This window comes from Pinus tabuliformis, chromosome 8 (assembly GCF_031772625.1).
Source record: "Pinus tabuliformis cultivar Carrire ecotype Pingquan chromosome 8, CPIR1, whole genome shotgun sequence".
In the NCBI taxonomy this organism is placed as follows: domain Eukaryota; kingdom Viridiplantae; phylum Streptophyta; class Pinopsida; order Pinales; family Pinaceae; genus Pinus; species Pinus tabuliformis.
In genome coordinates this window covers 991,587,275-991,599,640 of record NC_142294.1, presented here as the reverse complement: position 1 = coordinate 991,599,640, position 12,366 = coordinate 991,587,275, and positions in this window count along the sequence as shown.

Below are 12,366 nucleotides of genomic sequence, written 5' to 3'. Positions count from 1 at the left end.
GGGTCATACCTGCACCGGATCTTGTTGATACCTGGGGCGAGGTTATTCCATTTAGTCCTGCCGAAGTCAATTAAATGGAAATTGTTTCAGCTTTGAACTTTGCATCCTCTGATTCTCATATGTCGAAGACCTCTTTCGATACATACTCTCAATCCCCATGGCTTGGCACTTTGGAATCCCCTGATCCCTTAGTCGAGACCTTCCTTTCTGATGGAGGTATCATAGAAGTCATGTCTCTCAAGGAACCACCTTGGATCGATACTCATCATCGCTCCTCATTCCTGCCACGCTCGGTGGTCATGTCTACCATTTTCGAAAAGTCCTCTTCACCTTTTCCGCCACCGATTATTACTCATGAAGTATGGTTGGAAGGAAATCTGGGTAATATTACCCAAATGATGTCGATTGACATCTCTATCAAAACCCAGTATCATTGAACACATCCATATTGGGGTATCTTGTTCTTCGGATAAGATCAAGACGTATACTCATCTATTTCAGGAATTCCGTGATGTGTTTGCATGGTTCTACAAGGAAATGCTTGGAATTCATCCTAGCATTGTGGTGCACAAAATAATAACTTATCCGCACGCAAAGACCGTTCGCCAAGGACTTCATCCAGTGCACCCTAGGAAGGCCACTACTATTAAGGGTGAAGTTGAAAAGATTCTCAAAGATGGGTTCATCTATCCCATCCCCCTTACAGACTGGGTGTCCAATATTGTCCCAGTGACTAAAAAACAAGGCACAATCCGCGTTTGCATGGATTATCGAGATCTTAATCGTGCCTGTCCTAAAGACAACTATCCTACTCTCTTCATTGATCAAATAATTGATGAATGTGCCGAGAGCGAGATATTTTCCTTTATGGAAGGTTTTTTCTGGTTATAACCAGGTCAACATCACACTGGCCAATCAAGAAAAGACAACCTTTATCTGTCTATGGGGTACGTTCGTGTACAAGAAGCTCCCTTTCGGCCTAAAAAATGCTGGAGCCACGTTTCAATGGGCAATGTCCTATGCATTTCATGACATTCACAACATTGTCGAGCCTTACTTGGATGACCTTCATGCTCATTCTCGTAAGCGTCAAGAGCACCCAGACCATCTTCAGCAGATTTTTTTGCCCTACAGGCACTATAACATTCGGTTAAACCCGTATAAATGTGTTTTCTACGTAGAATCGAGACGACTCCTCGGCTTCATCGTTTCCAAGGACAGTATTTGCCTGGATCCGTTAAAAGTCGAGGCCACTGTAAATTTACCCCCTCCATCCTCACTGCACCAACTCTAGAGCCTGCAAGGAAAGGCCAACTTTTTCGTGGTTTTATACCCAACTATGCTGGGCTAGCCACAGGATTTACCCAGTTGCTCAACTAAGGAACGCCTTTTGTATGGGACGAGGTGGCCCAAAAATATTTTGACGATCTCAAGGCCCTCCTCGTAAATGCTCCTCTGTTGCATCCACCAGACTATTATCGAGATTACTTCATTTACCTAGCCGTGGCCCCTAGCACCATTTCTATGGTCTTGGTCCAAGACAACGATGAAGGCAATGAACATGTAATCAACTACCTAAGTTAGAATCTCCTTGAAACTGAATCGCGTTATGCACATGTCGAGAATTTGGCTTTGGTTTCCGTTCAGGCTGTTCAATGCTTTCGGCACTATATCCTTTTGCGCACAACTACAATGATTTCTGAATGCAACCCTATGACCTATATCTTGACTCGTCAGTTGCTGGGGGGAAGTATTCTAAATGAATCGTAATCCTGCAAGAATTCGATTTGGTATTCACTACAGCCAAATCTAAGAAGTCACTTGTTTTTTCCGAATTTATTTGTTCCCTTCCCTCCAAGGCTCTCCTTGCTGGTGCAGATGAATAGCTTCCAAATGAGACCCTTTTCTTGATTAGCACCCTTGATCCATGGTACGGTGATATCATTGTGTATCTCCAAATGTCCATGTTTCGGTTTGCGTTGACCAAGGATGATCGTCGAAGGATTTGGCATCTCTCCCAAACCTACTATATTATTAGCAATACTTTATACAGTGTCGGTGTCAATTTAGTTCTTCGCCGATGCCTTATGATCGAGGAAGCTGAAAGAGTTCTCAATGATTGGCACTCTGGGGCATGTGGTGGTCATATGTCTAGTTATGCTACAGCTCAAAAAATCCTTCGCGCTGGTTATTTTTGGACGTCTATTTTCAAAGACTACATTCTTCCTGTTCGCAAGTGCCATGAATGCCAAATTTACCAACGCAATATGTGCACCCCACCCACTCACCTACACCTCGTCATTACCATTGGTCCCTTTGCCAAATGGGGCATCGATTATATGACATGTAACCCTAGTTCGGCTGGGTGGACATGGCTATATTATTGTCACTATGGATTATTTCACCAAATGGGCCAAAGAGATGCCTACGTATTCTACAGATGGTAAGATGACAACTCAATTCCTTTTCAACCATGTTATTTCCAGGTTCAGCGTACCCTAAGCCATTGTCACAGACCATGGCTCCCATTTCAGAGATTACATGATGGCTGAGCTGACATCTGCATTGGGCTTGTGACACGATGGCTCGACCCCATATTACCCTCAGGCCAACGGCCAAGTTGAAGCCATGAACAAGGTCTTGGTCACAATGCTTCAATGTACTATTGGGATGCAAAAGTCAAATTGGCATGTCATTCTCTTTTCAGATCTATGGACCTACCGAACCTCAACCAAAGACACAACTGGTTTCACACCATTCCAACTGGTCTATGGTCTGGAAGGAACATTGCCGATCGAATGCGAGATTTCTTCACTCAAGTTAGTTGTTGAACTCCTCCCTGAAACATCACCTCAAGAGGAACACCTCTTATACTTAGAACGACTAGACGAGACCCGCCATCCCACTACCTTGGTCATCGAAGCACAAAAGAAACAGGTCAAATCCAATTTCGATCAATTCGTCTCCCGTCGCGCATTCTCTAAGGGTGATTTGGTCTTACTATATGACCTAGCTAATGATAAGCTGGGGGTAGGCATGTTCGAACCTATGTGGCATGGGCCCTACATCGTGAAATTCATTTTGCAGAAAGGAGCCTATGAGCTTATTAATTATGAAGGAAATCCGCTCGATAAGCCTCGAAATGGGATTTACCTCAAGAAGTACTATACTTAGGTCATCTTGCATGGTAACTTGTGTACATTAGTGTGTCATTCATTTTTGTGCTGCGTGGTTTTGTGTGATAGCTTTCAAACAACTTTCCTGTTTAATATCTTTTTCTTGCTTTGCAGATGTCTGCAACTCCCCACGTTGGTTTCGCTTATGGTGCTTGTCGAAGTATCCAGAACCTATCATCCACAACATGGCCTATATATGACCCTAAAAATGAGTTGATTGACCTTTAAGTTATTTGTCTAGGTCGTACAACCAACAACATCGCTGAATACATTGCGGTCATCGAACTGTTGTCAGAAGCCATCACTCTGGGCATCAGAGAATTGGTTGTCAACCTGGATTCACAACTTGTCGTCCCTCAACTCAACAGGCAATATTCCGTCAGGAACCCTCAAATATTGAGAATGTATCTTCGTATTCATCTATTGGAAAGGCATTTTGATTACATTACATATCATCATATTCCTAGACGCATGAATACATTGACAGATGCATTAGCTAATCATGTGTTGGATAGACATTTACGAAACATGTAAAATATAAAACAAACCATTTGTACCATATTAGACAAGAAAATACAACATATATACATACACACACACACACACATATATATACATATATATATATATATATATATATATATATATATATATATATATATATGGTGATAATGTTTGATACATCAGAACCCGAAAAAATAATATGTGTGTCTATAATAACATCAGTGACTCAAAGGCCTCATATATCCATGGCATGCAGGCCTCAAAAAATATGTAGGTGCTGGACCTAGGAACTAATCAGCATGGTGATCATGGTAGCATGATACGGCTCATGCAACACGAGTCAGCAATCGATGGATCCACTCCGACACTCGCACCGTGTGTCTCTAGTACTGACGAGGAATGTCTCCTACCTGAGCATACTTTGGGATACCACGAGTTAACCCCTCAAGGTTCCTCATGATCTCCTCCTCGTTGTCACTCCCTTCCTGATAAGGGGCGACAACATCAATAGGACGGGGGATGCGCCTAGCTATTGGGGACATCTCAGCAGGCCGCTTTGGTCCAACGTCTGCATTAACAAAAGAAATGTTATAAGAAAATATATACCAAAAACAACTAAAAATCTCAAAATTAAAAAAATTGGGTTTTTTACCTTTGTCATCGAAGTCCTCTCCATCTGGTAAGGGCATGTCTGGATATCCATGGAAATCAGTGCCGCTATATGGCCAGTCCTCCACGATGATCTTCTGTCATCGTAGCCATGAAAAGAATTTAGGTCAGTATGACATGTGCTGACCCCCAGTGATCCTGGGCATTAAACGGCTATAGCGAGCCATCCGCCGATTGCGTGGCATAGGAGGATCCACCTCAGTCAGCTAATACTAGAACAATGGTACTTGTTCTAGGAAGAAGGTCAAAAGCACTGATCCGAAGTCAAATTACTTCAGATTCCCCACCTTAGTTTTGGATAGCTGGTGCTTGATGTTCATCTTCATGGGCTCTTCCCAATTGAAGATCGTAGGAGCTGTGCAGTCAATAACATAAAGGAAGTTTAACTTGTTAGTCTCATGTTCCACCTGGGACCCTTCCATTCTATTTATAGTCAACAAAAGCACCCTCAGTGTCAAATCCCGCATACTATAAATCTATATCTTCCCACTCTTGGATTTCCAGGCCTCAGGGCAATGTTCGACAAGCAAGGAAGATATTCTTGCCCCAATCAGAAATGACCCATACAAGTTCACTAGCTCCCCTCTGCAAGACAGTCCAGTGACAGAGTATATATCTGAAGTTTCTAACTCCAGCTCCTAGTCACCAATGACAAAAATCTCCCGATTAATGTCCAAAAAACTAATTAGGTACCAAAGAAACTCGGGTTGGGCCCACATCCCTAGTGTGAGAAAGAATTTGAGGAGCCCACAAGCCCTCAAAGCCTCCAGGCAATTTGGGTCATTCATTGCCTGGGTGTCAACATCTTCATGTTCCCATTCTTTCCAGTCCACCATTTTCAGCAATTGTCTCTTGCAAAAGCCATTAATTTGAGTCAATAATCATCCTTGGCATATAAAATTTAAGTTTAAACGATCAGTTTTTTAGAAAATAGGGTTTTTTTCCCTATCCACAGTGTCGACGCACCTATTTTATAAACAGTTGTGCTGATCGGCACAGATATCTTTGTTAATCACCATTCACTAACGCGATCCTGTGCTCGGAATCGCGCCGACCGAGGGCGAATTTGTTTTTCAAAAACCTCCTCAAAATCTGAAAAAATGGTTAAAAGTAGAAATAAAGAACATGAAAATGGAGCTCAGGACTTCGGATGTTACCTGGAACTGGTTGCTCGCCGATTGACCTCCTGGATCTCCCACAATTTTCTCTGGAACAATTAGGGAAAAAGTGAGTAAAAAGCCTTCACAACAAAGGTAAAATGGTAATTGGTAAAAATATATTTACTTTTCCCCTTTTTATTCATTTTTTCATGAAAATATCAAGTTTTTGTAAATATTTTGATCTATTTTGCCTCAAGGATTTGATAATACACTTTACCTTAGTTGTGCAGTGACAACTGATGGATCTTCGATGATGATGTTGAGTAACAATTTAGCTCTTTTCTCGACTTGTTAAACTCATATGAAAAGATTGCTGAGTATTTTTCCCTTTAACTCGTAAAAGAAAATAAAATGGGGGGTCCTCTTTCAACTCTTTTCTGACCCTTTAAAAACAAAAAGATGGTCAAGACCTTGTCGTTTCGAACTCGTTAACGGATGTGAAACGTCATGAACCCAGTATAAGTTTACCCCTTTTTCTGGATGGGAGGCACTATTTATGAAAAAGGTACTCCTTGATTGAAATGGTCAAGCGGTTCTCTCAAGTATTATTTTCTACCTTTTCGGGCTTGAGAGACACAAATGTACGAAAAGGGACCATGTGGAGTTTTCTTTTACGTGTCTTTTTCAAACTTTAAATGTGAAAAAGATACTGAGTTACACCTTTGTTGGACTCGTTAAACTATTAAATGACATTAGATTCGTCACCATGAAAAACATGAGCTTCTCCTTCCTAAGGCTCGTTAAAATTACTAGGTCAGATTCGTCCAAAGGATGAACTTACAGTGCAAGCATATGCTATCCCCTTCAAGCTTGTGATTAAAAAATAATTGGGGTACCTGTCAGAAATGGTGGGGGGAAATTTGGAAATCTATCAGTTGTGTCAGCAGCTCACTCTTGAACATGACACTTTATGCTTCGTGTCAGTTGGGACATCCTCCTTTGTATCATTGACTTTCCTAGGTTGGGTCATTCATTTCTGCCTTCCATTTGATCTCTGTCACATCATCATGACCACCGACCTATGGATCCAAAAGCTACCCAACTTCCAGTTGTGTCATCGATATGTTCAAGAGTCTTCCTTCTACAGTTACACTTACCTTTGATTCTATGTATCATACGAATTCATTTTGCATCCTCTCATCTTGCATCGATGATGTGGGATTCATTATGGCCCTCCTTTGACAAGGTCACTTTCCATCGATTCAACTCATTATCCAGGAAGTTGACCGAGAGACTCCCTTCCAATACCTTAGAGCTTGCATGCCCTAATGGCAAGTTCTTCTCACTCGATGACAAGTTCGCATCATTGGATTTCGATCAAGTGATTTTACGTGTGTTTGACTTCAGTTCCTCTATTCACATTCCGTGAATTGTGCTAACAGTACCTTGAGGACCATTGCCATTATTGGTGGTTTCTCTCATGTTTGTTAACATTTTACATCATTGAATGGTAATCAAGTGACTTTCTAGCATGTTCGATGTCAACATCTCTATTCACATGTTAGAATCTGTACTTTGATCAGGATGTGTTGGAGCGTAAGACCCTGGACTCAGATCACACAAGTCTAGGTTGTGAAGTGGTGTGACATGGTTATGATGATATGCATGTCTCTATCAGATGGCTGGCTGTGACCAAACCATGAGCTATCATATGTGATCCTTCTCATTATTGGATGGCTGCGACCATACCGTGGTTTTGTTATGATCCTCTATGATGGATGGCTGCACCCATACCTGGATCCATTTACATGATCATTCTCTGGATGGCTGCGTCCTTGCCACAATTCATGTATCATTTAATAGATATCTCAGTTTATGTATATGTATCTATACTTTCTTGCAGGCTTTCCGACGGGACCAGTTCCCCGCACTAATTTATAAAGGATTTCATCCCTCACTCTAGCTTGGCCTTCACGCTTTATGGGGCATCTGTTTTGTCACTGTCCCTGTACTCCCCATTCATTGATCCTGGAGGACCTCTATAGTGAACCTCGCATGATTTTCCTTCATGAGGAAACCCCCATTGTGTCCCTCTTCATGAGTAGATCAATTCCCTTTTGCACCTTTTCCCATGAAACTTTTGTTTTGCCTAGTTTACAAGACCGATGATAATGACCTTTGTCTCCCCCGTGCTGATGTGAAGAGATTAGCACTGTCCCTTGCACTGATCGGAGCGACTGATCTGTGTTCCAGTCATGCTGGTCTTGTTTTCGTAAGTTTTTTGAATTAGGAGATGAAGCTTCCAACTCTAGAAGCTTTGTAACGGAAGTCTGGTAAATGGTTTGGCCGGATGGGGTCGAGGATGTGAGTTTGGGCTCCTTTCCCCTATAATGATGGAACTACCTCAAGGGATAAGCCCTTCTCCCATAAGAAGAGGATCCATTTCCGATCCATTTTTCCTATATAAACATCCCTTCTTCCCAAGCACAAGCTAGTGTTGATATTGGTGTGCTTATGCTATTTTGGTTTGCAGTAGACAACAAGCTATTACTAGTTGTAGCTATCTAGTTATGTGAGGGAGAAGTGTGATTTGTTTTGGAGTGAAGCCTAAAGGGAAGAGCTTTAAAACTATTGTTGATTGAGGCCATCATGGAATGTTAGCAGAAGTGTGTGGGAACCTAGTCTTGTCAAAGGAAGACTGCAACGTCAAGACAAATTGTTGTAATCTCTCTTTGATATTAATATATGCAACTATCGATTGATTTCCTACATGATTTTTCATCTTACATATCATGGCTTAATGTTTCTTGACTTGTTAAGTAGGTTGAATTACATTTGTCTATTATTATGTTTGTTGTTTGCCGTTGTTTACTTGTTGCAGGTGCTTGAAGAAGGAAGTGAGAGATAGCTAGAGCAAGCAAGCAAGGACATCATAAAACATGATAAGCAGACTAAGAGGTAGGCCCTCTTAATTGGTTATAACCTAAGGAAATCTTTGATAGAATGTATCTGTTGTGGCTAGACCCATCATCGAGCTAAAATAATTCGTTTGTGTTCGCACTTATAATTTTACTTCACCATAAGCACTGGTTTTTTCTTACTAGATTTTCTTTTTGAAAGAAGGATCTAATTGTTTGCAAGTTTATGTCATGCTTACAAGGTTAAAGCTAAAAAGAGGTGAATGAAAGCTGGTTGGAAGCCCTGAAGTTGGGTTAAGAGGAAGAAGAGCAAGGTTTCCAAAGTCTCCAACACCGGTTCAGCCTCAAGTTGTAGTTGAGTCTTCAAAGACCATTTCTCATGAAGGAGAACCTACCATGATAGAAGATGAGAAAAGAGGAATAGTAGATTGCAAGGAGAAAGTTCCAAACATCCCAAGGGAGAAGGCTCTTCAGGAGGAGGTAATGGAAAATGAGGTAATGGGAATGGAGACAAGCCTCCACTCTCTCCACCATATTCTTCATATTCTTCTTCACAATCATCTTCACACTCTTCCACTAATGCAACCCATACTCATAGTCATCATCATTCTTCAAAAAGAATTGGTAAATCACCTTTCCTAAAGCTTGTTGTTAAATTTGAGTTTCCTATGTACAATGGAGAAGTTAACACAAAAAATATGGATAATTGGATTTGTCAATTGGAGGCGTATTGTAGAATTCGTAACCTTCAAGAGGATCATATCAAAATTTAGTTGCCTTCGTTGAGAATGGAGGGTGAAACACTTGTATGGTGGGAATCAAGGAATCAAGTTGAGATAAAAAATGGTAAGATCTCTATTACTTGGTATGATTTCATTGCTTCTATAAAAAGAAAATTCTACCCTTTAGCTCATATGAAAAAATCTATCATGAATTGGAAAAATTTTAGACAGTTAAAAGGTCAAAATGTGTAAGATTATAGTCAAGAGTTTAGGAGAAGAGCTCTTATGCTAGGAGTAGACTTACAATCACAGGATACTTTACTGAAATACATAGGAGGTTTGCATATCTATCTTCAACACACCATTATTATGTTTAATCCCACGAATCTTGATGAGGCATGTGTTGAAGCTACATACCTTGAAGTAAGAGGGAAAAATTTACAATAAGAAGGTAAGAAGAAGCCATTCCAGAGTGGTGGAAAAGGAAAGAATTTTAAAGGAAAGCAGAAGAATAATGCTTCTGTTAAGAAATAAGGGGAGAAACCCGTGTGTAAGAATTGTTCCAAAGAGGGTCATGATGAAGTGCATTGCTGGAAGCTTCTCCTGAATTAAGAATGAAGAAATATAACAATAAAGGGAAATAGAAGACAAATGTTGTTGTACAATAAGACTTGGGTTTTGACTCAGGTGATGAATCAAGGATTGCAACCACAGTCACTAAGTGAAAAACCATGGAAAAAGAAAGCAAAGAGGAAGCCATGGAAAGAACCAACACAAAATAACTCCAATAACGCTTCAAATGAGGAAAACAAAATTGAGTTGTTCCATATCTGAGTTATTTCCAAACACACCAAGATTGGAATGATATTTGACAGTGGATCCCAGGAAAATTTAATTTCTACAGATTTGGTCAAGAAATTGAATCTAGAAATCGAGCCTCATCATAAATTGTATCCATTGGATTGGATAACCAAGGATGCAAATATTCAAGTCACAAGGAAATGTGTTTTCAGGTTTCTATTACTGCCAATTTTATGATGAAGTTAAATTAGGTGTAGTGTCATTGGATATTTATGGAATTGTGTTGGGAAGGCTGTATTTGTATGACACGAAAACCATTTTCCATAGATTTGAGAACAAATGTCATTTGTTCAAAGATGGAGTGGAGTATATTGTGAGAGGCAATCATAGGAAGCTTAATATATCTTTGGTGAGCATAGGGGAAATGAAACGATTGGTCAATTCCAACAAGAGTCTTGTCCTCCTTATGATCAAGCATAAGAATGACACGGAGCATGAATCCTTTGCAGGTTGTGATGTGGAGTTGAAAGCTGAATTGTTTGATGTGGTAAATAAATATCGAGATATGTTTCAAGAACCAAAGGGATTGCCACCAAAAAGGGGAATTCAACATGAAATTAAGCTACAACAAGACTGTCCACTCCCAAACATCAGTATGTATCAAATGTCAATTCTAGAAAGTTTAGAAATTAAGAAAAAAGTCCAGGAATTGTTAGATAAAGGTGTAACTCATCCCTCTACTTCGCCATGTCGTTCAACAATTGTTTTGGTACCCAAGAAAGATGGAACCTGCCTCATGTGTGTAGGTTATCGATCTTTGAACAAAATTACCATAAAGAATCGATACCCACTACCCATAATATATGATTTTCTAGATCAGTTGAAGAATGCAAAATATTTCACTAAATTAGACTTGAGAAGTGGAGATAATCAAGTTAGGATAGCTAAGGAGGATATTTGGAAGACTTCTTTTAAAACCAAAGAGGGATTGTTTGAGTGGTTGGTTATGCCCTTCGGTCTTATGCCCTTGGGCCACATAGTTGGAGGAGGTGAGCTGAAGATTGACCCCTCTAAAGTTTCAGTCATTGTGAATTGGCCAATACCCAAATCAATGACAAAAGTAAGGAGTTTTATGGGAGAAACACAGTACTAGAGGAAGTTCATTGCCAATTTATCTTCCATAGCAACTCCACTACATGCTTTAACCAGCGTGAAGGTTTTCTTCTAGTGGGGAGGAAAACAGAAAAAAGCATTTGATGCTTAAAAAAAAAGACTAGTTTAGCCTCAATTTTAGCATTGCCAGATTTGAAACAACCATTTGAAATACAAATAGACACAAGTGACTACGCCATGGGTGCAGTTATTTTACAACATGGTAAGCCCATTGCATTTCATTATGAGATTTTTAATGGTGTTGTTATTAACTATCCTACATATGATAAAGAGCTTTATGCATTGGTGCAAAGTGTGAAGAAATGGAAGCATTACTTGATGGGAAAAGAAACCATTATTCACATTGATCATCAACCTTTGCAATATCTACAATCTCAAACAAAATTGTAGCAATCAAGGCATTTTCGTTGGATGGGATTCTTATAACAATTCCACTTGGTAATCATGTACAAGAAAGTTATTTATAACAGAGTGGTTGATACGCTTTCTAGACCAGTTGTTAATGTAGCCATTTTACTCAATAATAATTCTATTTTACCTGAAAGGTATGTTGAACAATACGCACATGACACTGACTTTCAAGAGGTATATTCAAACTTGAGTCAAGGTCACCAGTTGAGGAATTAGACTACCATGTACATGATAATCTGTTGTATCATTTGGGAAAACTTTGTGTTCCACAGGGAGAGAGTAAATGTCACAAGGGAAGCACACACTTCTCTTATTGTTGGACATTTTGGTGTAAGTAGAGAAATGACAAATATTCATAGGTATTTCTACTGGCCTCCTATGCTTGAAAGTGTGTCACATTTTATCATAGGTTGTTCATTGTGTGTAGTTAGTAAACCTAGTAATATGAAACTAGGATTGTACACACCATTTCTAGTGCCTTCATGTCCATGGGAGCGTGTTTCTATGGATTTTGTAGAAAGTATTCCTTTATCAAGAAAAGGTCATGATTATTTGTACATAGTTGTGGATAGGTTCAACAAGATGTGCATGTTAATGCATTGTAAAAAAAAAATTACAACTGAACAAACATCTCAATTTTTCTTTCAAACTGTATGGGTTCATTTTGGATTACCTACTTCTATTGTAAGTGATCATGATTCCTGATTTGTTGGGAATTTTTGGTCAAGTTTATGGAACTTGATGGACACCAAGTTGAAGAAAAGTACAACCTTCCATTCGCAAATAGATGGTCAAACTGAAGTGGTTAACAAGATAGTTATTCATTTTATAAGAGGATATTGCAGCAAACATCCTAAGTTGTGGTATGAATAGTTCATTATGTTCAACATAC